General features: G+C 36.2%; 1 pseudogene; it reads left to right on the plus strand.

Moving 5' to 3' along the window:
• The first annotated feature begins 1,854 nt into the window (after positions 1–1,854).
• Positions 1,855–17,043, plus strand: LOC136319211 (sulfotransferase 6B1-like; annotated as a pseudogene).
• The last annotated feature ends 9,201 nt before the right edge of the window (positions 17,044–26,244 follow it).

Genomic DNA, 26,244 nt, shown 5'->3' on the forward strand with positions numbered 1-26,244 from the left:
GAAACAGCCCAAGTGTCCGTCAGAGGACGAGTGGATTAAAAAGCTTTGGTACATATATACTATGGAATACTACTCAGCCATAAGAAATGATGACATCGGATCATTTACAATAACATGGATGGACCTTGACAACATTATACGGAGTGAAATAAGTAAATCAGAAAAAAAAAACTAAGATGAATCCATACATAGAAGGGACATAAAAATGAGACTCAGAGACATGAACAAGAATGTGATGGCAACAGGGGCGGGAGGTTGGGGGAGGGGGGAGGGGGTGAAGAAGGAGAGAGGGGTTAGGGGAGGGGAGGGGCACAAAGAAAACCAGATAGAAGGTGACAGAAGGCAATTTAACTTTGGGGGAGGGGTATACAGCACAATCAAATGTCAAAATAATCTAGAGATATTTTCTCTCAACATATGTACCCTGATTTATCAATGTCACTGCATTAAATTTAATAATATTAATTAAAAAAGGTTAAACGGAAAAAAAAAGTAATGTTCTTGCTAAATGAAGAAATCAATGGATTAAAAATGAACTTGGAATTGGCTTTTCTATTTTTTATTTTATTTTATTATTTTTCTTAAGTGATTAGCAGGGAGGCAGAGAGACAGACTTCCACATGTGCCTTCACTGATATCCACCCAGCAAACCTACTAGGGGGCAATGCTCTGGCCATCTGGGGCCCTTGCTCCATTGTGCTGCCATCCGAGCTATTTTAGTGCCTGAAGTGAGGCCATGGAGCCATCCTTAGCACCTGGGGCCAACTTGTTCCAACTGAGTCATGGCTGAGGGAGGGGAAGTTAGAGATAAAAATAGAGAAGGGAGATGGAGAAGGAGAGAGGTGGAGAAGGAGATGGTCACTTCTCCTGTGTGCTCTGACTGGGAATCTAACCTGAGACATATACATGTTGAGCTGACACTATATTGCTAAGCCAGGCAGCCAGGGCTAGAATTAGCTTTTCTGAACATATAATTCTTAATTATATTCAAATAAGCTACAGTAAACTACTGAAGATATTAGCTGCTGTAATTGATAAGACAAAAATATTTTTAAATATAAACATAGTGACTGAATTATAAACATACTGTAACATAGAACATGCTTTTTCTCTTTGCTGTTTATGATATCAGATTCTTAAAAATATTCAACTTAAGTGTCTAATAAGTGTATTAAATATTTTTATAAATAAGTCTTATAAGAGTTTATTGCATTTTGCTCACAATTCATTAGAAATCTTTAATCAAAATATTCAATAAGTAGGGTGGTAAAAACTTCAACTTTTGAATATTTTTAGCAATTGTGATTATTAAACATTAAGAAAAACAAACAGGAAGACACTGAAGTGCCTATGTACAAAATTAAAAGAAGAACTCAACAAAGTGAACAGTGAGAACATAGAATGTAAAAGTTTTAATTTTGAAATTCTAATTATTTTATTTTCAACAATGATTCTCAAAAATTAATTACTAAAAGTATGTTATAAAATTAAAATACCACATATTCATGTGCTTTCATGTTTATTAGAACAAGATATTCTTACAAGTACAAGGGCAGCAGTGATCTCCACAGTAACACTACCTGCAAAGTTTGCTGTCAATTCTCTCATGGTCACCTTGGAGGAAGAGCAGCTAGCCAACCTGTCTGGGATCCTCAAGTTAAAAGTTCTGGGGCCTTGTTTCTTGTAGCAGATAAAGAGCACCAAGATTGCAGTGGCATTAACTAAACCTGAAGCCTCTAAAAAAGGCCTCGCTGCAGTTGCTTTTTTGCCAGGAAACTCAGCCGGCAATTCCAGTCCCAGGTCCTCAACTGACTCTACTTAGCTCTGTAAAACTCCAGTTAACCAAACTGGGAAATGGGCATTCTTTACCCAGTCGTCATGTGCAGCTCAGAAACCTTCCTTCCAAGCTTTGGACACCTTTGAAACCAGAAGTATGACATAGTGCTAGCACATTGTCCAAAGTTTGGTTCAAATTGGATTCTTCACATCATTAGTGAATATCCAGAATTCCCAGTTCTTGAATGTGAGGACTCAGAAAAATATCAGAGAATGAAACAGTTTCCATTGTCAAGGATTTTGGCAACTCACCTCTATTATGAGAAATTACTTGAGTCCATCTTCAAGAATAAAGCCAAGATATTAGTGATATTTTAAATCCTAAAGATAGGGCAATATCTTTTTTCCATTTTCCATAATTATGTCCCCAGTACTTCAAGCTATGGTTCTTGGGATGAATTCTTCAGACAGTTCATGAAAGGACTAGCTTCTTGGGGAAGCTCTTTTGATTTTGCAATTAAATGGAACAAACATCTTGATAATAAAAATGTTAAGTTCATAGTATATGGAGACCTGAAAGATAATCTGGCCTTTGGAATAAAACATTGTTAAGTTCTTTGAATTTTCTCTCACTGGGAAGCGGATTCAAACTATCTCAGCTCAATACCTTCCAGACAATGCGAGCAAGGTCCCAGGAAACATATGAGGCTGTTGGCCTATTCTTTATTTTATTTTATTTTATTTTTTTACTTTTTTTTTTTTTTTTGTATTTTTCTGAAGCTGGAAACGGGGAGAGACAGTCAGACAGACTCCCGCATGTGCCCGATGGGGATCCACCGGGCACGCCCACCAGGGGGCGATGCTCTTCCCCTCCGAGGCGTTGCTCTGTTGCGACCAGAGCCACTCCAGTGCCTGAGGCAGAGGCCAAGGAGCCATCCCCAGCGCCTGGGCCATCTTTGTTCCAATGGAGCCTCGCTGCAGGAGGGGAAGAGAGAGACAGAGAAGAAGGAGAGGGGGAGGGGCGGAGAAGCAGATGGGCGCTTCTTCTGTGTGCCCTGGCAGGGAATCGAACCGGGGACTTCTACACGCCAGGCTGACGCTCTACAACTGAGCCAACCAGCCAGGACTGTTGGCCTATTCTTGCTCTGCAAAGGTGGAGTTGGTGTTTGAAAAAATCTGTTCAGTGAAACTCAGAACCATGGAATGGATGAAAAATTCAAAGAATGCTTAGCAGGCACTACCCTAGAAACAAAGTTAAAGTGTGAATCATGTGGCCAAGCTTGGTTCTGGTCACTTCATCAGGGCCGGGTATTTTATTTTCCTTAATAACAACTGAATTTAAATAATTAAATAAATAATCAAATAATGCTAAATAACGAGATAAATAATACAAATATAGTAATAATGATAACATCTGAAAATTTTTTTTAACAAAAATTTAAGTTTGTTCACTTTTTGAGGAAAGGCCATTTATCTATAAAAGGGATACTAAAAAATTCTAGCAAACATAAAGATAAAATAAAGACCTTATATGAGTTAAAAAATTAGGAGAAATAGTCTCCAACTAATGTGTACTACAAGAAATATTAGAGGAAGTAGTATAGGCAAAAGGAACACAATACAGATGGAAATTTTAATCTACACAAGGGAAGAAAGAGCACTGGAAATAGTAAATTTGTGGGTAGTGTAAATATATGAACAATTAAAGCAAGTTATTCTTTATATTGTTTATAAGCAGTTAAACAGAATAATATTTGGTATATATTCATGTACTATAATCAGTTTCTTACCATACATGTACCTAATATGTTATGACTATTTTATTTTGAAAAATGTATTTTTATTTATTTATTTTTATTTTATTTTATTATTTTTTTTATAATTTTATTTTTTTAATGGGGCGACATCAATAAATCAGGATACATACATTCAAGAAAATATGTCCAGGTTATCTTGTTGTTCAATTATGTTGCATACCCATCACCCAAAATACATTGTCCTCTGTCACCTTCTATCTAGTTTTCTTTGTGCCCCTCCCCCTCCCCCTTCCCTCTCCCTCTTCACTCTCCCCCCCGTAACCACCACACTCTTATCAATGTCTCTTAGTCTCACTTTTATGTCCCACCAACGTATGGAATAATGCAGTTCTTGTTTTTTTTCTGATTTACTTATTTCACTTCGTATAATGTTATCAAGATCCCACCATTTTGCTGTAATGATCCGATGTCATCATTTCTTATGGCTGAGTAGTATTCCATAGTGTATATGTGCCACATCTTCTTTATACAGTCATCTATTGATGGGCTTTTTGGTTGTTTCCATGTCCTGGCCACTGTGAACAATGCTGCAATGAACATGGGGCTGCATGTGTCTTTACGTATCAATGTTTCTGAGTTTTTGGAGTATATACCCAGTAGAGGGATTGCTGGGTCATAAGGTAGTTCTATTTTCAGTTTTTTGAGGAACCACCATACTTTCTTCCATAATGGTTGTACTACTTTACATTCCCACCAACAGTGTATGAGGGTTCCTTTTTCTCCACAGCCTCCCCAACATTTGTTATTACCTGTCTTGTTAATAATAGCTAATCTAACAGGTGTGAGGTGATATCTCATTGCAGTTTTGATTTGCATTTCTCTAATAACTAAAGAAGATGAGCATCTTTTCATATATCTGTTGGCCATTTGTATTTCTTCCTGGGAGAAGTGTCTGTTCATGTCCTCTTCCCATTTTTTAATTGGATTGTTTGTTTGTTTGTTGTTGAGTTTTATGAGTTCTTTGTATATTTTGGATATTAGGCCCTTACCTGTGCTGTTGTTTGAAAATATCATTTCCCATTAAGTTGGCTGTCTGTTTATTTTGTTATCAGTTTCTCTTGCTGAGCAAAAACTTCTTAGTCTGATGTAGTCCCATTCATTAATTTTTGCCTTCACTTCCTTGCCTTTGGGGTCAAATTCATAAAATGCTCTTTAAAACCCAGGTCCATGAGTTGAGTACCTATGTCTTCTTCTATGCACTTAATTGTTTCAGGTCTTATGTTTAGATCTTTGATCCATTTTGAGTTAATTTTAGTACAGGGGGACAAACTGTAGTCCAGTTTCATTCTTTTGCATGTGGCTTTCCAGTTTTCCCAACACCATTTGTTGAAGAGGCTTTCTTTTCTCCATTGTGTGTTGTTGGCCCCTTTATCAAAAATTATTTGACTATATATATGTGGTTTTATTTCTGGGTTTTCTATTCTGTTCCATTGGTCTGAGTGTCTATTTTTCTGCCAATACCATGCTGTTTTGATTGTCGTGGCCCTATAATATAGTTTGAAGTCAGATATTGTAATGCCCCCAGCTTCATTCTTTTTCTTTAGGATTGCTTTGGCTATTCGGGGTTTTTTATAGTTCCATATAAATCTGATGATTTTTTGCTCTATTTCTTTAAAAAATGTCATTGGAATTTTGATGGGAATTGTATTAAATTTGTATATTGCTTTGGGTAATATGGCCATCTTGATTATATTTATTCTTCCTAACCAGGAACAAGTAATATTCTTCCATCTCATTATATCTTTTTCAATTTCCCTTAACAATGGCTTATAGTTTTCATTATATAAGTCCTTTACATTCTTTGTTATGTTTATTCTTAGGTATTTTTTTTGTTGTTGTTGCAATCGTGAAGGGGATTATTCTTTTGAGTTCGTTCTCAAATGTTTCATTGTTGGCCTATAGAAAGGCTATTGACTTCTGTTTGTTAATTTTGTATCCTGCGACCTTACTGTATTGGCTTATTGTTTCTAGTAGTCTTTTTGTGGATTCTTTGGGATTTTCGATGTATAGGATCATATCATCTGCAAAAAGTGACACCCGTACTTCTTCTTTTCCGATTTGGATGCCTTTTATTTCTTTGTCTTGTCTGATTGCTCTGGCTAGAACCTGTAGTACCACATTAAATAAGAGTGGAGAGAGTGGAAACCCTGTCTTGTTCCTGATTTAAGGAGGAAAGCCTTCAGTTTAGTGCCATTTAATATGATGTTAGCTGATGGTTTATCATATATGGCCTTTATCATGTTGAGATATTTTCCTTCTATACCCATTTTGTTGAGAGTCTTAAACATAAAATTGTGTTGTATTTTATCAAAAGCCTTTTCTGTGTCTATTGATAAGATCATGTGGTTTTAGTTCTTTGTTTTGTTGATATGGTGTATTACGTTAACTGTTTTATGTATGTTGAACCATCCTTGAGATTCTGGGATGAATCCCACTTGATCATGATGTATTATATATTTTTTTAAATATGTTGTTGTATTCAATTTGCTAGTATTTTGTTTAGTATTTTAGCATCTGTATTCATTAGAGATATTGGTCTGTAGTTTTCTTTTTTTGTGCCATCCTTGCCAGGTTTTGGTATGAGGGTTATGTTGGCCTCATAAAATGTGTTTGGAAGTATTGCTTCTTCTTCAATTTTTTGGAAGACTTTGAATAGAATAGGAACCAAGTCTTCTTTGAGTGTTTGATAAGATTCGCTGGTATAGCCGTCTGGGCCTGGACTTTTATTTTTGGGGAAGTTTTTAATGGTTTTTTCTATTTCTTCTCTACTAATTGGTCTGTTTAGGCTTTCTGCTTCTTCTTGATTCAGTCTAGGAAGGTTGTATTGTCCTAGAAATTTATCCATTTCTTCTAGGTTGTTGAATTTAGTGGCATAAAGTTTTTCATAGTATTCTACAATAATTCTTTGTATATCTACGATGTCCGTGGTGATTTCTCCTCTTTCATTTTGGATTTTGTTTATATGAGTTCTTTCTCTTTTTTCCTTGGTAAGTCTTGCCAAGGGTTTGTCAATTTTGTTGATCTTTTCAAAGAACCAGCTCCTTGTTCTATTAATTTTTTCTATAGTTTCTGTTCTCTATTTCATTTATTTCTGCTCTGATTTTTATTATCTCCTTTCTTCGGCTGGTTTTGGGTTGTCTTTGTTCTTCTTTTTCTAGTTCCTTAAGGTGTGAAGTTAAGTGGTTCACTTGGGCTCTCTCTTGTTTGTTCATATTGCCTGAAGTGATATGAATTTCCCTCTTATCACTGCTTTTACTGCATCCCATAGATTCTGATATGTCGTATTGTCATTTTCATTAGTCTGTATATATCTTTTGATCTCTGCACTTATTTCTTCTTTGATCCATTCATTTTTTAAAAGTATGTTGTTTAGTTTCCACATTTTTGTGGGATTTTTTCCCTCTTTTTTGCAGTTGAATTCTAGTTTCAAGGCTTTATGATCAGAAAATATGCTTGGTACAACTTCAATTTTTCTGAATTTGCTGATGTTGTTTTTGTGGCCCAACATATGGTCAATTCTTGAGAATGTCCCATGTACACTGGAGAAAAATGTTTACTCAGTCACTTTGGGATGAAATATCCTATAGATGTCTATCATATCCAAGTGCTCTAGTGTTTTGTTTAAGGCCACTATGTCTTTGTTGATTCTCTGTTTGGATGACTGATCTAGAGCCGTCAGTGGTGTATTGAGGTCACCAAGTATGATTGTATTTTTGTCAGTTTTTGTTTTAAGGTCAATAAGTAGCTGTCTTATATATTTTGGTGCTCCTTGGTTTGGTGCATATATATTAAGAATTGTTATGTCTTCTTGATTCAGTGTTCCCTTAGCCATTATGAAATGGCCATTTTTGTCTCTAAGTACTTTTGTTGTCTTGTAGTCAGCATTATCAGATATGAGTATTGCTACGCCTGCTTTTTTTTAGATGTTATTTGCTTGGAGTATTGTTTTCCAGCCTTTCACTTTGAATTTGTTTTTATCCTTGTTATTTAAATGAGTTTCTTGTAGGCAGCATACAGTTAGATTTTCTTTTTTAATTCATTCTGCTACTCTGTGCCTTTTTACTGGTGAGTTTAATCTGTTTACATTTAGTGTAATTATTGACACTTGTGAGTTCCCTATTGCCATTTTATAGATTGCTTTCTGTTAGTTTTGTGTCTTGTTGGATCCTTTTCTTTCATTTCTTTATCTTTTGTTTTTATTTGATTGTATTCCATACATCTTTCCTCTGTTGCTATCTTTTTTAAATCATGTACTTCTGTGGTGGTTTTTTCAATGGTGGTTACTTTTAAGCAATGAAAAGGGTTCCTACCCTGTTCATTGTAGTGCACTATTTTGTGAGTACTTTTGCACTCCATCGTCCTTTGCTACTGTTAATCTTTATCCTCTCCCCCGCCTTTCTTTTTGTTGTTGTCACAGTTTAAATTTGATTTTATTGTGTTCTTCTTGGAGCTTTTACTTGTGGCTTTTTTTTTTTTTTTTGTTCTTTGTATCTGATTGGAGAACCCCTTTAGTAATTCCTGGAGTGGGGGTTTTCTGATGATAAATTCCCTCATCTTTTCTGTATCTGTGAATGTTTTTATTTCTCCTTCATATTTGAAGGATAGCTTTGATGGGTATAGTATCCATGGCTGAAAGTTCCTCTCTTTCAGGACTTTAAATATTGGGGTCCATTCTTTTCTAGCTTGTAGAGTTTCTGTTGAGAAATCTGATGTTAATCTAATGGGCCTTCCTTTATATGTTGTATTCTTCTTTTCCCTGGCTGCCTTGAGAATGAAAAATGTATTTTTAAATAGGATCTTATTATTTTAACAGTTTTAGGTTAAAATCTTTTAGCTTATTAATTCACTTTTTGACTAAGATCTGACATTGTTTCCTGACTTTAAAACTGTTACAATAGGCTGGTACTTTTTATTGTGATTAAGTATAGACTATTCAAAAAGTCCTTTTTCTCTGTAGATTTATAAATGCCATATGCACTGAGTGGTGGTCTCATCACGGAACTGAGAACAGGAGCACAGCAGGTAGATGGGTTGTTGTAGTCATGGTCCACACCTTCACTCTAGCTATTTTAAATAGAGAGAATTTAATTTAGGAAATTAAAAGTTAATTAAAGCATCAGGGAACCAAACAGAATGGTGAGGCAACCCAGGGATTAGCAATAAGAAGAAGGTAATATGAATGGCACCATTTTCCTAGTTTGGAAAAATGCAGAGAAGAGATGATGCTATCAGAACCCAAAAGCTGGGAAGAGCTACACCCATGAAGAGAGTGGCTGCACAGTGGAAGCTAGAATATTAAAGGAGAGGCAACTGCTCAAAAATTGCTATTTGAAGCAAAGCTAGAGGGTTGCATGAAATACCCTATTTTTTCTTGTTTTCAGACCACCTTCCAGTGCTGCCCTAAATCACAGCTACCAGAGACGAGAGCTGGAGAAGAAGTAGGAATGGATCTGGGAGCAACAGGCAGAGGACTCGCACAGGTAACCTTTGAGCATAATGCATGTACCCAAAGATAAGAATGGGTTTTCTCAGTGTTGACTGTATGTAAAGTAGCAAAATCTAACATATGGATATAGCTACCTGACAACCCCAAATAATACAAGACAGCAATAAAGTAGTTTTCAGAAATAAAGGTATAATAACCAAGTATTTTATCCATGGGCCTTCACTCAGAATCTGATTATTTACTCTTATATTTGCAAATAATTACCTTGTATGCTAATTGAAAGCAGACCAGATAAAGCATGTAGAAAGATAAAGTTGGCTGGCAGGTATAAAGAAAGACAAATCAAAAGTTGGAACATTTAACAATCTGACAATGAGGGAGAGAATAGAAAAAAATCTTATAAAATCGAGACAAAATAATTTAAAAGTTTTTCTGATTGTTTAATATGAAAAACAATTTGTCATACCCAATTCAAGAACTCTTGGGTACACACCTCTGAGGTTTGAAATCTTGCTTTTATTGATGTTGGGTAAAGGTGAACATGAATCACTGAGAAAAGGTTAAATTATTCACAGCTGATTAAATAAGAATATATACAAGTTATACAGATCTGTAGTCGCAAGTGGTTCTTGTCCCCTAGTTGAAAAACTAATTCATTTTGAATACTTTATAACATCTTGATATCAGATGTATGTATTTGTGTTATTACTAGGGTAATATGTAAAAAATCTTAAATGTAAAGAAGAAACATTCCTGTTAACAAGGAACACAGGTAAAATGCTGTGTAAATTACACACACACACACACACACACATGCACACATCTCATAAAAAGTCTAGGGGCAATGTGAATTAATTTATTCTATAAATATTTACTGAGCACATATTATGCATTACATTTTCTAATATTTTACTTTGTTCAAAAGTGACTTAGTTTCTAAAAATCATCCCACAGAGTAACTATATAAAATGTAAACATTCAGATAAAGTGTAAATGCATTTTATATTGCATAATTGTTTATTTTGAGATTGACCTGTGTATGTAACTTTTCACATGTGTAAGTGAAATGTTTACTTTTGCTTATTTGTTTATATTGAAATGTCCAGTTTTGGGAGGACATGTTATCAATTGAAATGGGCTAGTAAATATCATATTTTAAAGATATTATCATTGGGTATTTGGAAAAGGATATCAAACAGTTTATAAAAGAAAGAAGTAAAACTGGTATTTGCCTATTATGGCAAAAAATACAATATTCATGGATTTGTTTGTGTATGTTTGTGTGTAGGTATTTGAAAGAAAGTAGAATAGAAAAGATTATGAGAAATTACACTAGAGGTTGAGTTCCTGATTTCATTACTGCCACCCATTTCATCATTCAAAATTATGTATAAAAATCTGTTAATGATCAGCTGCATATATCTGAAAAGACACCTCTTAGCTTTCATCAGACTTAAGACCCTAAAATGGCAAAGTGCCATCAAACTAGTGTAACTGCAATCTTATCTTTTATTACCTGAACAAATGTGCATACACTAAGATTTGCTTCAGAAAAATACCTCATTTGTGAGTTTGGTTATGTATGTATCCTAATGTGCCTAAAATGTCACCACTGTTTTTCCAAATATACCAGACAAGTTTCAGTGAGCATGCCTGACCAGGTGGTGGCACAATGGATAGAGTGTCAGGCTGGGACACAGAGGACTCAGGTTCGAAACCCTGAGACATCAGCTTGAGCACGGGCTCATCTGGTTTGAGCAAGGCTCACCAGCTTGAGCCCAAAGTCGCTGGCTTGAGCAAGGAGTCACACTGTCTGCTGTAGCCCTCCCCCTGATCAAGGCACAAATGAGAAAGCAATCAGTGAACAACTAAGGTGCTGTGATGAAGAATGGATGCTTCTCATCTCTCTCTCTTTCTGTTTGTCCCTATCTGTCCCTCTCTCTGACTCTCTCTCTGTCTCTTTCAAAAAAACCAAAGTGAGAAAATAACAAAATTAAAATAATTTTGATTTTCTGATCATATTTGCAATTGATTATAAAATTCCAAGTGAATTAAATGAACTAAAATTCAGTATATCCCTGAAAGGAAGAATGAGAAAAGATGGCAGTTCTTTACTTGTAAAACTTAAGTGGTGGAAAATAAAATTTCATTTAATGACTGGTACTTTAACCAATAAGAAAAGAAAGATGTTTATCACCTCACAGTTAAAATGTTATGCCTTATTTATACCTACACTGAATAGTCTCAAATAATTAAATAAGAAAAAAGCAAATTTATGCAAAAATTTTAAAAATGGTTAAAATCAAACAACTTGAAAAATAGTAAAGAAAATGTTAACAGAAAACAAATTTCTAAAAGTCGCCCTTTTCTATGTTTTTTCCTTTTTCTCATTTCCTCCCACCCCTTACCGTAGTCCTCCATTTTTATTCTTGGAGATAATAAATACATGGCATTTGGTGCTGATTTTTTTTTCAAAAGAAAACAGTATTTTATTAACCATTCTATAACTTCAAATGTTGCTATTTTATTTCATTTTTTAAAATTTTAATTTATTGTGTTATTATAGATTCAAGCATCCCACTGAATACAACATACTCTCCCCTCCCCCATGTCCCTACCTATATCCCCTTTACCCCCCTCCCCCCAACTCCCACAACACTTTCCTCTGGGACATGCTGTCCTGCTATCTATATTTCTGTTATGTATATATAATTTTACTAATCCTTTTACCTTCTCTGATTCCATCCCCTCATCCCCCTTCCATCTGACAGCTGTCCCTGTGGTCCCTGTGACCCCGCCTCTGCCTCTATTCCATTCCTCAGTTCACTTTGTTCATTAGATTCCACATACATGTGAGGTCATATGATACTTGTCTTTTTCAGCTTGGCTTATTTCACTTAGCATAATAATCTCCAGGTCCATCCATGCTGTCACAAAAGGTAAGGTTTACTTCTTTTTCATGGCCACATACTATTTTATTGTGTATATGTACCACTGCTTTTTAATCCACCCATCCATTTATGGACACTTTATCTGCTTCCAGATCTTGTCTATTGTAAAGAATGCTGTAATAAATATAGGGGTGCATATCTTCTTTTGAATTAGTGATTTGGTATTCTTAGGATATATTCCTAAAAGTGGGATTGCTGGGTCAAAAGGCAGTTCTGTTTTTAATTTTTTGAGAAAACTACATACTGTTCTCCACAGTGACTGCACCAGTCTGCATTCCCACCAGCAGTGCAGGAGGGTCCCCTATTCTCCACACCGTCTCCAGCACTTGTTATGTGTTGTTTTGTTAATGAGCGCCATTCTGACAGGTGTGAGGTGGTATCTCATTGTAGTTTTAATTTTCATTCCTCTGATGATTAGTGACATTGAACATTTATTCATGTGCCTATTGGCCATTTGTATGTCTTCTTTGGAGAAGCATCTATTCAGTTCTTTTGCCTATTTTTTTTCATTGGATTGTTTACCTTTCTGGTGTTGAGTTTTAGAAATTCTTTATCAATTTTGGTTATTAAAACCTTATCAGATCTATTGGCGAATATGTTCTCCCATTATGTGGGTTGTCTTTTTATTTTGTTCTTATTGTCTTTGGCTGTGCAAAAGACACATAGTCTTTTTTAGTTTGATATAGTCCCATTTGTTCATCCTGGCCTTTATTTCACTTGCCCATAGAGATAAATCAGCAAAAATACTGCTACGAGAGATATTGGAGAGTTTACTGCTCATGTTTTCTTCCAAGATGTTTATGGTTTCACAACTTACATTTAAGTCTTTTATTCATTTTGAGCTTATTTTTGTGAATGCTGTAAGTTGGTGGTCTAGTTTCATTTTTTTGTATGTACCTGTCCAATTTTCCCAACACCATTTATTAGTGAGACTGTCTTTACTCCATTGTATGCTCTTGCCTCCTTTGTCAAATATCAATTGACCATAAAGATGTGGGTTAATTTCTGGGTTCTCTGTTCTGTCCCATTGATCTATATGCCTGTTCTTATGCCAGTACCAAGCTGTTTTGAGTACAAGGGACTTGTAGTATAACTTGATATCAGGAAATGTAATACCACCCATTTTATTCTTCATTTTCAAGATTGCTGAGGCTATTTGTGTTCTTTTTTGGTTCTATACAAATTTTTGAAATATTTGTTCTATATCTTTGAAGTATGCTATTGGTATTTTAATAAGAATTGCATTGAATTTATAAATTGCCTTGGGCAATATAGACATTTTAATGAAGTTTATTCCTCCTATCCATGAACACAGTATATGCTTCTACTTATTTGTATCTTCTTTGATTTTTTTATTAATGTTTTATAATTTTCTGTGTACAAGTCCTTCACTTCCTTGGTTAAATTTACTCCTAGATGCATTTTTTGTTGTTGCAATAGTGAAAAGGATTGTTTCCTTAATTTACTTTTCAGACAGTTTATTGTTGATGTATAAAAATGCCACTGATTTCTGAATATTAATTTTATATCCTGCCACCTTGCCAAATTCATTTATCAGGTATAATAATGTTTGACTGAGACTTTAGGGTTTTCTATATACAGTATCATGTCATCAGCAAATAATGATAGTTTTACTTCTTCTTTTCCAATTTGGATGCCTTTTATTTTTTCTTGTCTGATTGCTGTGGCTAGGACTTCCAGCACTATGTTGAGTAAGAGTAGTGAAAGGGGACACCCCTGCCTTGATCCTGATCTTAAGGGAATTGCTTTTAATTTTTGCCCATTGAACATGATTTTGGCCCTGGCTTTGTCATAGATGGCCTTTATCATGTTGGTTGAGGTATGTTACCTGTATTCCCACTTTGCTGAGAGTTTTGATCATAAATGGGTGCTTGATTTTATCAAATGCTTTTTCTGCATCTATTGATATAATCATGTGATTTTTCTCCTTCCTTTTGTTTATGTGATAAATCACATTGATTGATTTGTAAATATTGTACCAGACTTGCCTCCCCAAAATAAATCCCACTTGATCATGATGTATAATTTTTTTTCATGTATTGCTGGATCCAGTTTGCTCATATTTTGTTGAGAATTTTAGCATCTAAGTTCATCAGGGATATTGGTCTATAGTTTTCTTTCTTTTTGTGTCTTTACCTGGTTTTGGAATGAGGATTATGCTTGCTTCATAAAAGGAGTTTGGAAGTCTTTCCTCCTCTTGAATTTTTTGAAATAGCTTGAGAAGGATAGGTGTTAGTTCTTCATTTGAATATTTGGTAAAATTCACCTGTGAAGCCTTCACCTCCAGGAGTTTTGTTTGCTGGGAGTTTTTGATAACTGTTTTAATTTTATTTGTTGTAATTGGTTTGTTTAGGATTTATGATTTTTTCCGGATTGATTTTTGAAAGAATATATGTTTCAAGGAATTTGTCCATTTCACCTAGGTTGTCCAATTTTTTTGGCATGCAGATCTTCATAATATTTTCTTATAATCCTTTGTATTTCTGTGGTATCAGTTTTATTTCTCCACTTTTGTTTCTAATTTCATTTATTGGAGTACTCTTTTTTTTTTTCTTGATGAGTCTGGTTAAAGTTTCATCAATCTTGTTTACCCATCAAAGAACCAGCTCTTGGTTTCATTGATCTTCTGTATTATTATTTTAGTCCCTAAGTCATTTATTTCCAGTCTGATCTTTATTATTTCCTTCCTTCTATTTCCCTTGGGCTTTATTTGTTGTTCTTTTTTTAGTTCTTTTAGATTCAGGGTTAAGTTGTTTATTTGAAGTTTTCTTACTTCTGAAGGTATGCTTATAATGCTATGAACTTTCCTCTCAGGACTGCTTTTGCTGTGTCCAATAAATTTGGGGGTTTATATGTTTATTTTTATTTGTTTCAAGAAATGTTTTATTTCTTCCATAATCTTGTTGTTAATCCACTTGTTATTTAATAACATGGTATTTACCCTTCAAGTGTTTGAATTATTTTTCAGTTTTTCTATTGTAGTTGATTTCTAGTTTCATGTCATTGTGATCTGAGAGAATGATTGATATGATTTATATCTCTTTAGATTTATTGAGACTTGATTTTTGTCCTAACATGTGGTCTATCCTAGAGAATGTACCATGAGTACTTGAAAAGAATGTATATTCTACTGCTTTGGGGTGAAAGGTTCTGAAGATATGTATTAAATCCAGTTAATCTAGTGTGTAATTTAAGGCCACTGTTTCTTTGTTAATTTTCTGCCCAGGGGATCTATCCACTGATGTTAGTAGGGTATTAAAATCTCCTACTATTATAGTGTTGCTTTTGATCTCATCCTTTATGCCCATCAAAATCTGCTTTAATATATTTAGGTACTCCTATATTAGGTTCATAGACATTTTGCAATGGTTATATCCTCCTATTGGGTTACTCCCTTTATCATTATGTAGTGACCTTCTTTATCCCTTACTATAGCCTTTGTTTTAAAGTCTATTTTGTCAGATATAAGTATTACTACCCCAGATTTTTTTCATTTCCATTTGTGTGAAATATCTTTTTTCATCCCATTACTTTCAGTCTATGTGTATCTTTTGTTCTGAGGTGGGTCTCCTGTAGACAGCATATGTATGGGTCCTTTTTTCTTACCCATGCAGCTACCTTATGTCTTTTGATTGAAGCATTTAATTCATTTAAATTTAAGGTTATTATTGATATGTAGTTGTTTATTGCCATTTTATTTTTTAAATCTACATTCCTCTTTTTCTCAATTTCTTTTCTCCTTTGCTCTTTTTACAGCTGGCCCCTTAACATTTCCTGCAGTGCTGATTTGATTGTAATGAATTCCTTGAGTTCTTTTGTCTGGGAAGCTTTTTATTTCTCCTTCAATTTTAAATGATTGTCTTGCTGGATAAAGAAGTCTTGGTTGCAGGTTCTTGCTTTGCATCACTTTGAATATTTCTTGTCAATCCCTTCTGTCCTCAAGTGTTTCTGTTGAGAAGTCAGATGTCATCCTTATGATGGCTCCTCTGTAGGTAATTAAGTGCTTTTCTCTTTCAGCTTTTAGTATTCTTTATCTCTTAACTTTGGAACTTTATTATGTGTCTTTGTGTAGGCCTCCTTGGATTGCTTTTTAATGGGACTCTCTGTGTTTCTTGAACTTGTGTGACTTTTTCTTTTATCAATTTAGGGAAGTTTTCAGCTATGATTTCTTCAAACAGGTTCTCTATTCCTCGTTCTTTCTCTTCTCTTTCAAGAATCCTATGATGTGAATGTTGTTTATCTTCATATTTTCACAGAGCTCTCTTAGAGTTTTCTCATACTTTTTGAACCTCTTTTCTTTTTGCTGCTCTGCTACTGTGCTTTCATTTATCATGTCTGCTAAATCTGTGATTTGATCTTCTGCTTCATCCAGCCTGCTATTAATTCCTTCTAGTGCACTCTTCATTTCTGATACTGTATTTGTCATTTCTGACTGTTTTTTTTTTATGATTTCAATGTCTTTTTTAATGCTTGTTATCTATTTAGGTGCTCATTTTGTCCATCCAGTGTTGTTCTAAGATCCTTAAGCATCCTAAAAATCGTTTTAAACTCTACATCTGGTATTTTCGTTACTTCCATATCATTCAGTTCTTTTTCTGGGCATTTCTCTTGTTGATTTATTTGGGTTGCATTTCTTTTTTTACCCATTTTGTTTGTGTATCGGCTCCTTTTTTGGGCATGAGTAGACTCAGTTAGCTACTTTTGTAGTTAACTGAGTCTAGGGTTGGTGTTGTCTGCCAGTAGCCAGCAGTTGTGTTGGTACTAGATCTTCTTAGGTTGGCATCAGATGTTGTTTGTAACCTGCTCTGGGCTATTTGTGGGCAGCTACTGCTCTTTTTGCTCTTTGTGTCTGTGTTTTTTTGTGTCTGGGTAGTATTAAAGGGCCAACCTGTGTATAAGGATCAGCTTCCTCCTGCTTAGATCTGACAGAAGCTCTGTAAAAGCTTTTATCTCTGTAAGATTTGCCTTCACTTTTCAGCTACTCCACTTCCTCTTGCAGCTCTTCCCTGAGTCTTCTGTAGAAAAACTATAGTGTGGGCCCACACTGGCTTCACCCAACCAATCCTTCTACACTTGACAAACTTGTTGGGTTAGAGCAACAAGGTTGGGAATACAATGTTAGTGGGACCCCCTATTTCTTCTTTTTTTTAATTTTTATTTTATTTATTCATTTTAGAGAGGAGAGAGTGAGGGAGAGAGAGACAGAGGGAGAGAGAGAGAGAGACAGGGGGGAGGAGCTGGAAGTATCAACTCCCATATGTGCCTTGACCAGGCAAGCCCAGGGTATCGAACGGGCGACCTCAGCATTTCCAGGTCAACGCTTTATCCACTGCGCCACCACAGGTCAGGTGACCCCCTATTTCAGGAGTCTCTTGGGAAGCAGTTCAGTACAGGGATTGTGGCCCCTATTCCAGAGCCTAATCCCTCAGCCATAGCTGTATACTCAAATTTTGCTTCTCCCCATGGTGAACTGCAGGTTCAGACCAAGTGGGGCTGACAGTCCTCTCTGCAGAAATTCTTACAGCTGATGAAACCCTGGTCTCAGGAAGGAAGACTGAGAGAGTTCTCTCCTGGTTCTGACTGTTCCCCCCTTAAAGTGGCTACACCCCTTGACCAGATCTAACAATAGACTCATGAGACCCACACTTTGAATGTCCATGCTCCAAGCCCCTCTCCTTTTCCTCTTTGGTGTCTATCCCAGCAGGATAGGATATTCAGCACCCAGGCCAGCTGACTGTGTAGCTCCACCCTCTCCAATGCACATAAGCTGCTATGCAGGTGTTGATCACATGGAGTAGAATTCACCTTAGCTAGGCCAGGTGTGAAGAGCCCTTCATTAGGACTCCACTCTAGCAAGGGATATTAGGTCTTGAACCGATGCTCACTGCAGCCGGCTACTGGATTTGCCAGCACTGTGCCTCCCGGGCAGACAACTGGCACAGACTAATGGGAGACACTACCCATGACTGGCCCTCAGCAACCTTCTTGGAGCTACAAGCAATCCAGAGTTTGTGGCTGCCTCTGCTGGGCCCATGTGCACATGGAAATACCATCCATGCTCCTAAGGCTGGCTTTTACTCACACAGGGCCTGAGAGAAAGTCTGTTTAAAAGTCCAAGATTCCCTGAGTCCTTTCTTCTGCAGCCTCTGTCTGCTGGCTGCTTTTTGGTCTCTAGCATCTAGAGCCTGCAGCAATTCAGAGATTAGGAATGGTGATGAGTGTGTCTCTGCCCCTTGGCACCAGGATTTAGTCTGTCCAGAGTTTTTTCAGAGATATCTGTAGGGTGAGGCTCCAGGAGTCCAGTGGTTGTGGCCTCTGAAACCCAGAGATATGGTCTGCCCTCCCACAGTTTCAACTGAGTCTCCTGTGAAGTGGAAGCACCAGTCATAGACTCAGGAGAGTGTGGGGGTATAACTCTGGCCTCAGCACCAGAAAACTAAGTCACTGACATGCTCCCTCTTCCTGGCCTCTCAGAATAACCCTTTGCCCTGACTGGAGCAGTAGAGACTCCTGAGGGCAGAGCAGTTGCTTTTCCTCAGGCTGATGTCACTCCAAGGGGATTGCTCCGCCCAAGACAGATGGCAACTGCTGTACTGGAGCATGACTCAGCACAGGGCTCAGGGTGTCCGTCCCCCACCTTGTCTTTCCCTGGGCCTCCAACTTTATACTTTCCTCACGCAACTCTAGTCCTCTCAGCTCTCCCTGGCCAGGGCCCCAGGTCAGTGGCTGTGAATGAAGTTTTTGCGTGGGCCCTTTAAGATGGAGTTGTCTTTTTCTTAACATTGAGTTTAGTTACTCACAAGTCTTTGCTAAATTGCATGGTTGATAAATAAAAAAATTATCTGTTTGTGAAATTTTAAAATTTAGTTTCTCATGTATAGTGTCTACATCACTCTGGAGAATTTAAGGCTTATTACTAGTTTTTTTGACCCTCTTTTTCTAAGATATATAATGTGTCCATAAAGTCATGGTGCACTTTTGGCTGGTCACAGGAAAGCAACAAAAGAAGATAGAAATGTGAAATCTGCACCAAATAAAAGGAAAACCCTCCCAGTTTCTGTAGGATCATATGGCAGCATGTGCGCATGCGCAGATGATGATGTAACACGGTGTGTACAGCGGAGCAGCCCACGGCCATACCAGTTGAGATGTGGACAGTACAGAGGAAAGTTCAATGTGTTCTGTGGCTCGCTAAATTCGAATCCATGACCAAAGTGCAATGTGAATATCGGTGCATTTATAATGAAGCACCACCACATAGGAATAACATGACTCGGTGGGATAAGCAGTTGAAGGAAACCGGCAGTTTGGTGGAGAAACCCTGTTCTGGTAGGCCATCAGTCAGTGACGAGTCTGTAGAGGCTATACGGGATAGCTACCTAAGGAGTCCTAAAAATTCTGTGTGTGAGCCCACATAGAACTGCACTGAATAGGTATGAAACTGGGAGAGTTTTCCTTTTATTTGGTGCAAATTTCACATTTCTATTGTCTTTTATTGCTTTCCTGTGACCGGTCAAAAGTGCACCATGACTTTACGGACACACTGTATATTATGCTCACTTTGTTAAAAATGGTACTGCCCACGTGGAGGCCCATCACCCAGGTGATAATATTAGTTGCCCTTCTTGCTTGGGATGGGCATGGTTATGTTAATATGTGTTGGGGAGGGCTTTTGCACCAAAGGTTTTAAAAGGAAGAGAGATCACATTGTTCTGGGGGAAAGTGATTATGTTCTAGGAGGAGCCCATGCTGAAGGAGAGCAGAGAAAGGCCACATGGAGGAGAGGAGAAGCCAGTTTGTGCAGAGTTTGTGCAGAGAGAAGGAGATGGAGAACAGAGGTGAATGAAACTGGTGAGGTTACAAACCTATGATTCTAGGAAACTCGGATAAGTCAGTGAGGAAAGGGAGGCCTGAATGGAAAGGGAAGTGTTTTCCCACTGTGTGTATTTCTTGCCCACTGGGTGCAGGCTAGGATTAAAGCTAATGGCCCACCAGTTCTTGGCTCTGTTGTTTCATTACTGTCTGTCCGATTCAAATGCGAACCTGCATGGGCCAGGCAGCTGTGATGGTGACTGTGGCTACTGGCTTTACACTCACAGACAGAAACCCTGCTCTTTTCACTGCCGAATTCTGTCTGGGCACCTCTTCTAGGCTCTGGGGCTGTAGGATGGGGCTCTGGGCCTGGGGCTGAGGACCCACGCCTCTCAGGGCAACCCAGCCTGCTGGGAGAGTCTCTCCAGACTGTCACTAGCTTTTAGGCGATGGGCAGCCCTTTCTGCGTCTCTGCCCTTCCTACCAGTCTCAGTGTGACTTCTTCTGTGATCCTTGGTTATAGAGCCCTCTTCATTTAGTCCAAAGGTGGTTTATCAAGATGCTTGTTCTTAAATTAAGTTATAGCCAATTTGGTCCTGGGAGGTGGCCTACTCGGTCACCATCTTGGAATCAGTGCTGATTTTTAATGTTTGACCAGTGAATACAAAAATTATTTAATTTAATTTTAACAATAAATTTCTCTTTCACTTGTGTTGATAAATAAAGTGAGCTATATTTACTGTAAACCTAAACATTTTAGTACAGCAAAACATCAAAACTTCTGTTATTTTAGCATTTTTTTAATGAAATCAGCCCTAGGTATTTTTGAATCTTGAGTCTACTGGCTCAAGCATTTTTCTACTTAACTTCCAATCCTTGCCTTGAATTTTGGTTTACTGTTCCTGTTCCTTAATTTCTGATCTTCATGTGGATATTTGGTAAGTTGACCAACTTTTTTACAATTAAAAGGAGGACAAAAACAAATTGAAAACAATATCATAAATAAAAGAAACATTTTATTCACTGCAACAATAATATACTATAATAAGATAAATGCATAATAAAAACATTTATAATGCTTTATACTGTAATTATGCTTATATGCCTATTAATTTTCTTTTTTTTTTTTTTTTTTTTGTATTTTTCTGAAGCTAGAAACGGGGAGAGACAGTCAGACAGACTCCCGCATGCGCCGGACAGGGATGCACCCGGAACGCCCACCAGGGGGCGACGCTCTGCCCACCAGGGGGCAATGCTCTGCCCCTCCTGGGCATCGCTCTGCCGCGACCAGAGCCCAGGCCATCTTTGCTCCAATGGAGCCTTGGCTGCGGGAGGGGAAGAGAGAGACAGAGAGGAAGGAGAAGGGGAGGGGTGGAGAAGCAGATGGGCACTTCTCCTGTATGCCCTGGCCAGGAATCGAACCCAGGACTTCTGCATGTCAGGCCGATGCTCTACCATTGAGCCAACTGGCCAGGGCTCGCCTATTAATTTTCAATGGATCTACTGCATCAATCGAATATGGACATTTACAGATTCGACGACTGTCGAATATCAAAAAGAAGGACATGTAGAAGGACACTTTTCCAGGGAGGACAGAACTTATAAAAGAAGCACTGTCCTCCCTAAAGAAGGACGATTGGTCACTTTATATTTGGTCATCATGGTTTGACACTTGTCTCACTCTTTAGGACTTGGTTTAACTCCAACTCTTGTGATCACATTTCTAAAACACTATTATATGTGTTAAACTAGTTTTTGTTTCAATGACAAAATTTTGATACACTGATTGCACTGTCTTATTCTGTAAGTATGCCCTGAAGACTTGTATCCTACCACTAATGTGATTTGAAAGGTATGATGTGGAGTGTATATTATGTAGTTTTAAATGGCAATTCTCTTAAAATAGTTATGTAACTTAAATTGAAGTACTTTTTTCATTTAAAACAGTGAGTGCTATAGAATATAAAATGACCTATTAGAGATGCAAGTAGTCATTTTTAGTAACATGTATTATTAATTCAAATTGTTAACTATTATATTCTCTTAGTATATATTTAACTAGATATAAATAAAGTATTTAATCTGGAAAGTATACAATTTACCTAGTTTATTTCCAAAGAGAAGTTGAGGTGAGGCTATAGGATTTGAACAGGACTTGTCTTTGATTTTTAAGAAATAAACATCTGAGACATGTAAGATGTCTAACAATTTAGAGAAAAATAAGTGGCTTTCAGTTCTGAGTTAATCTCTCTTGCCTAACAGGCTTTCTGTTTAATGTTGTATTAACTACCATGTCATGATTGCTACCAGTGCAATTAAATGCTTTCATAATTAAATCTATGTTGAATGGATTTCTTTTTCTTTTCTAAGCTGTTTCTTGTTGTATGTTTAAACTTGTTGCAGTTTAGATATTGTCATAGAAAATGTAAAATATGTAAGAATGAAATGAATCTGTGTTCTGTGGCAGGGGGAAAGACATTTTTGCCAAATAAATAGTCAATGAATTGTATTTAACTAATTATATTACTTGTGATGACAGTTATGGCTTAGAAAAGATAATATCTTTTGTGAAATCTATAAAAGTATTATTATAACGTTTCTTGGCAAAAAATATAGAAATGTTTATAATTATCTCTTTCACTGTATGATCTTCCTAAGTTGTCCATGGGAATATGATTTCTGGTGGTTGAAAGCACTGACTTAGGAAATAGAATGAGTTTAAGTTCTGATTATTATTCTATTTACTAGCAATATGAACTTGGTTTTTTTTTATTATTTGCAAGCCTGTCGAATGGGACAAATAATAATATCCGTGGCATAGATATGACTTAAAATTTATATGTGAAGATGTGCATGTAAACTACTTAGTACAGTGTCTGGTTCCTATACATATTAGCTGTTATGATCTCTTTTTTTTACTGAATAAATCAACCTGAACTCAAAATTGAGTTATATGCAAATGTATCAATTTAAGTATTTATAATAAAGGTCACAAAATGTTTCTTTTTTAAATTTAAGAATAGTTGGTATTCAGTATTAAAGTAATTAATTCGTTTCAGGTGTACAGTATTGTGACTTGTTTTAAATCTTACAATGGAATCATCTCACTAATTCTAGTAATCATCTCTCACTGTGCAAACTTACTACTGTATTTTTTTTATTACAGAGACAGAGTGAGAGTTAGAGAGAGGGATAGATAGGGACAGACAGACAGGAACAGAGAGAGATAAGAAGCATCAATCATTAGTTTTTTGTTACGACACCTTAGTTGTTTATTGATTGCTTTCTCATATGTGCCTTGACTGTGGGGCTACAGCAGACCAAGTAATCCCTTGCTCAAGCTAGCCACCTTGGGTCCAAGCTGGTGAACTTTGCTCAAACCAGATGAGCCCATGCTCAAGCTGGTGACCTTGGGGTTTTGAACCTGGGTTCTCCGCGTCCTAGTCCAACGCTCTATCCACTGCGCTACTGCCTGGTCAGGCAAACTTATTGCAGTATTATTTCTGTATTCTACCTCACCTTATTTTAGAGCCAGTACTTCTGCTTAAATCTTCAGATTCTCTTTAAGGCTATAAATTTATGAACTTGAATAGAATAATATAAATATTTGAATATTTTATTTGCAAAAATAAAAAAGTTAATTATAAATATAATTTATGAATGTTTTTAGAGTTACAACTGAATTTATACATGTATCTAAATTTGTCATACAAGGGTTGTAGTTGATTAACATTTGAATGTTCAAGTGTTAAAGCACTACTAGCTAGCAGACTATTAGAGCATAACAGGTAAACAGGTATGTGTAATTGACCTATTTTTTAGTTTGTATTCTTAAATGTCATTTAGGATTTTTCTTTTATTGGGGAAGGGTGGCCATTTTTCTAGAATTGTTACAACGAAAGGTCATGTCTCATGAAATTGAAACTGAAATCACTGTCCCAAACCCATTATGCTATTTTGAGGTAATGGACAGAAAGGCAAAATGGGGAGAACCTTAAATTGTCACAGAGTCCCAAAGGTTTATGGAATTAAAACTTCAGAAGTATAAATATAAAATATAATAAACATTATAATATTACTTAGTGATAGGATTTGTCAAAGATAAATATATTTGCTTTTGTTTTCAAGCTAGTACAAGTACAAATCAATTAAAATACATTAATGTTTTTGATGTATTTGTAGGAAACAAGGTATAGGCATGCCAGTGTGTGGTCTGACCCAATTTACTCTTTCATTGGCTTATTGTATATTCATGCAAATAAACTTGAAATGCAATTAAAAGTTTTATTTATTTAACTTTTTTTCATAGCAGCATTCTCTGGCCTGAATTTTGCTTTCTCTTTAATCTACATGGGTCAGACTTTTAAAAACCTAGACGGAGCAAAATGTAAATCAGCCCAGCTCTCTGGATGTTAGGTAAACCTGTGGGTCAGCATCAGCTTATTTGTTCCCAGTGAATCAGACTGGAGGCAGAGGAGTGTGGGGGAATCTTTGGCTAAGGAAAGAAGTAGGAAAAACATTTCACAACTAATCAAGACGTATGCATTCATGCCTTATTAATTTAAAATTACTTAAGCAAGATGGAGATCAACATGGTGTCCAAATGAAATACTGTTTGCATGTAGTTTTGCTTCAAGAAATAATACACACTTTATTCTTTCTCTGTTCAGTCTATTGATGTAAATTAGTCTGTATTGATCACGTAATATGAGATCTAACTGTCAATGTTATCGCTATAGTTTATACGTTACTTGTTTCTTGCTGTCAAGAAAGATGTAATATTCTTATTATATCCATTGAGTTGTATAATGTCTTGTATTTTGAAAAGCCTATTGGCTTTGGCATCAGACACTTGAAACATCAGCTCTGCCACTTACCAATGGCAGAGTGCCACTGATTCCTTCCTATCAGCTTCAGTTTCTTTGTTCACAAAATAGAGCTATTGAAGGATTAGTGTGAGCGTGCATTATAACCATTTGAATTACTTCTGTGATACAGTGGTTATTTCTCTGTTTGGTTCTTGTCCATTTATTATTTTTTACATTTGAAACAACAGTTAGGGAGGCTCATTAGTATGATTTTTCCCTATCTCTTTTCATGTCAAACTGGACTTGCTTCTGATAGTGGAACTACTACTTTGGAATATCTGCTTGTCCTATCATGAAAGTCATATGCTTGAGAAAATGTGTAATAGAAAGAAAGACCTGGACTTAAGTATTGAAGACTGGAATTTGAACCATGACCTTATAGCCTAAAAGATGTGTGACTTGCCTGGGCCACAGTTCCCTCATTTATAGAGTGAGAATAATAAAAATATTTGCTCTCTTACCTGATGTTATGAGAATCAAATCAAAAATTGTTTAAAAATGCTTCTTAAACTTAAAAGTTATTGGCAAATGTACTCTGTCTTCTTGATTCCGCTGTTTATTCAATAATAGTTTCATTTGTGCAGAATGATTGTATATATTTGTGTAAAATCATTGTGGAATATTGAATATTTTTTTTACATTCTTGATTTATTTTCTCATAGTCTCATACTGACTTTTGAAATGCCTGGCTGCACTGAAGAGGGCAGTCTGTTACCTAGCAACAGTGTTTCCTGAGTGCCCTCTTCAGCAACATAGCTTTGGCACACTGGTATGTGCTGAATGTTACATTATAGTAGTAGGTTATTCACATTAACCAAACACATCTGTGGTATTTCTGTAACTCATCACGAATGGAAATTTGATGGCCATGACTAAGGAGTATACTTGGGTTCCTACAACACTTGAAAAAATTATTAGAAAGATTTTACCTATTTGTCAAATGTAATAATTTAGTTTTTAAACTGATGTCTCCTTTGTTTATTACAACTATTATTGCCCATCAATAATAGCTAATGTCATTGATTTTCACAAGCATCTACAGAATTGTATGTTTTTTATTTATCTGGCACATATCGAGTCTTACTAAATATATTGGCATAATAATAGTAGTAGGTAAAGCACTGACTTTTATTTAAGCTAGTAAATAATTACTCTTTTCAATGGACCTATAAACAGGACCTTGATCAATAAACTTGTTAATGGTATTTCCTGGTTATGGAAATGAATTGAATTTGGCTTTTAGCCTAATGTAAGCCTTTAGTTTTAGTAAATGTCATAGTGAATAGCTTTGTTTATATATAATTTTAGTTTGTTAGGTAAAGAAAGCCCTTACATAATTTCTTTGGTGTTTCTAATACCTATAGTTCTTAGCTTCTATTGAATCACATTTTTCTCAGAGTGACTACATAAATCATTGAAAGTGTGTAGGTATTTGGAGTAATAGATATCTCTCAGTAATCAGCCTGAAAATATACCTGACAGTTCACATTAGAGCTAATTAGTTTGTGACTGTTAATTGATGTAGGACAAGCTGATTACTGCTTTGGGATTGC

The sequence above is a fragment of the Saccopteryx bilineata genome, chromosome 1, assembly GCF_036850765.1.
Source record: "Saccopteryx bilineata isolate mSacBil1 chromosome 1, mSacBil1_pri_phased_curated, whole genome shotgun sequence".
NCBI lineage: Eukaryota > Metazoa > Chordata > Mammalia > Chiroptera > Emballonuridae > Saccopteryx > Saccopteryx bilineata.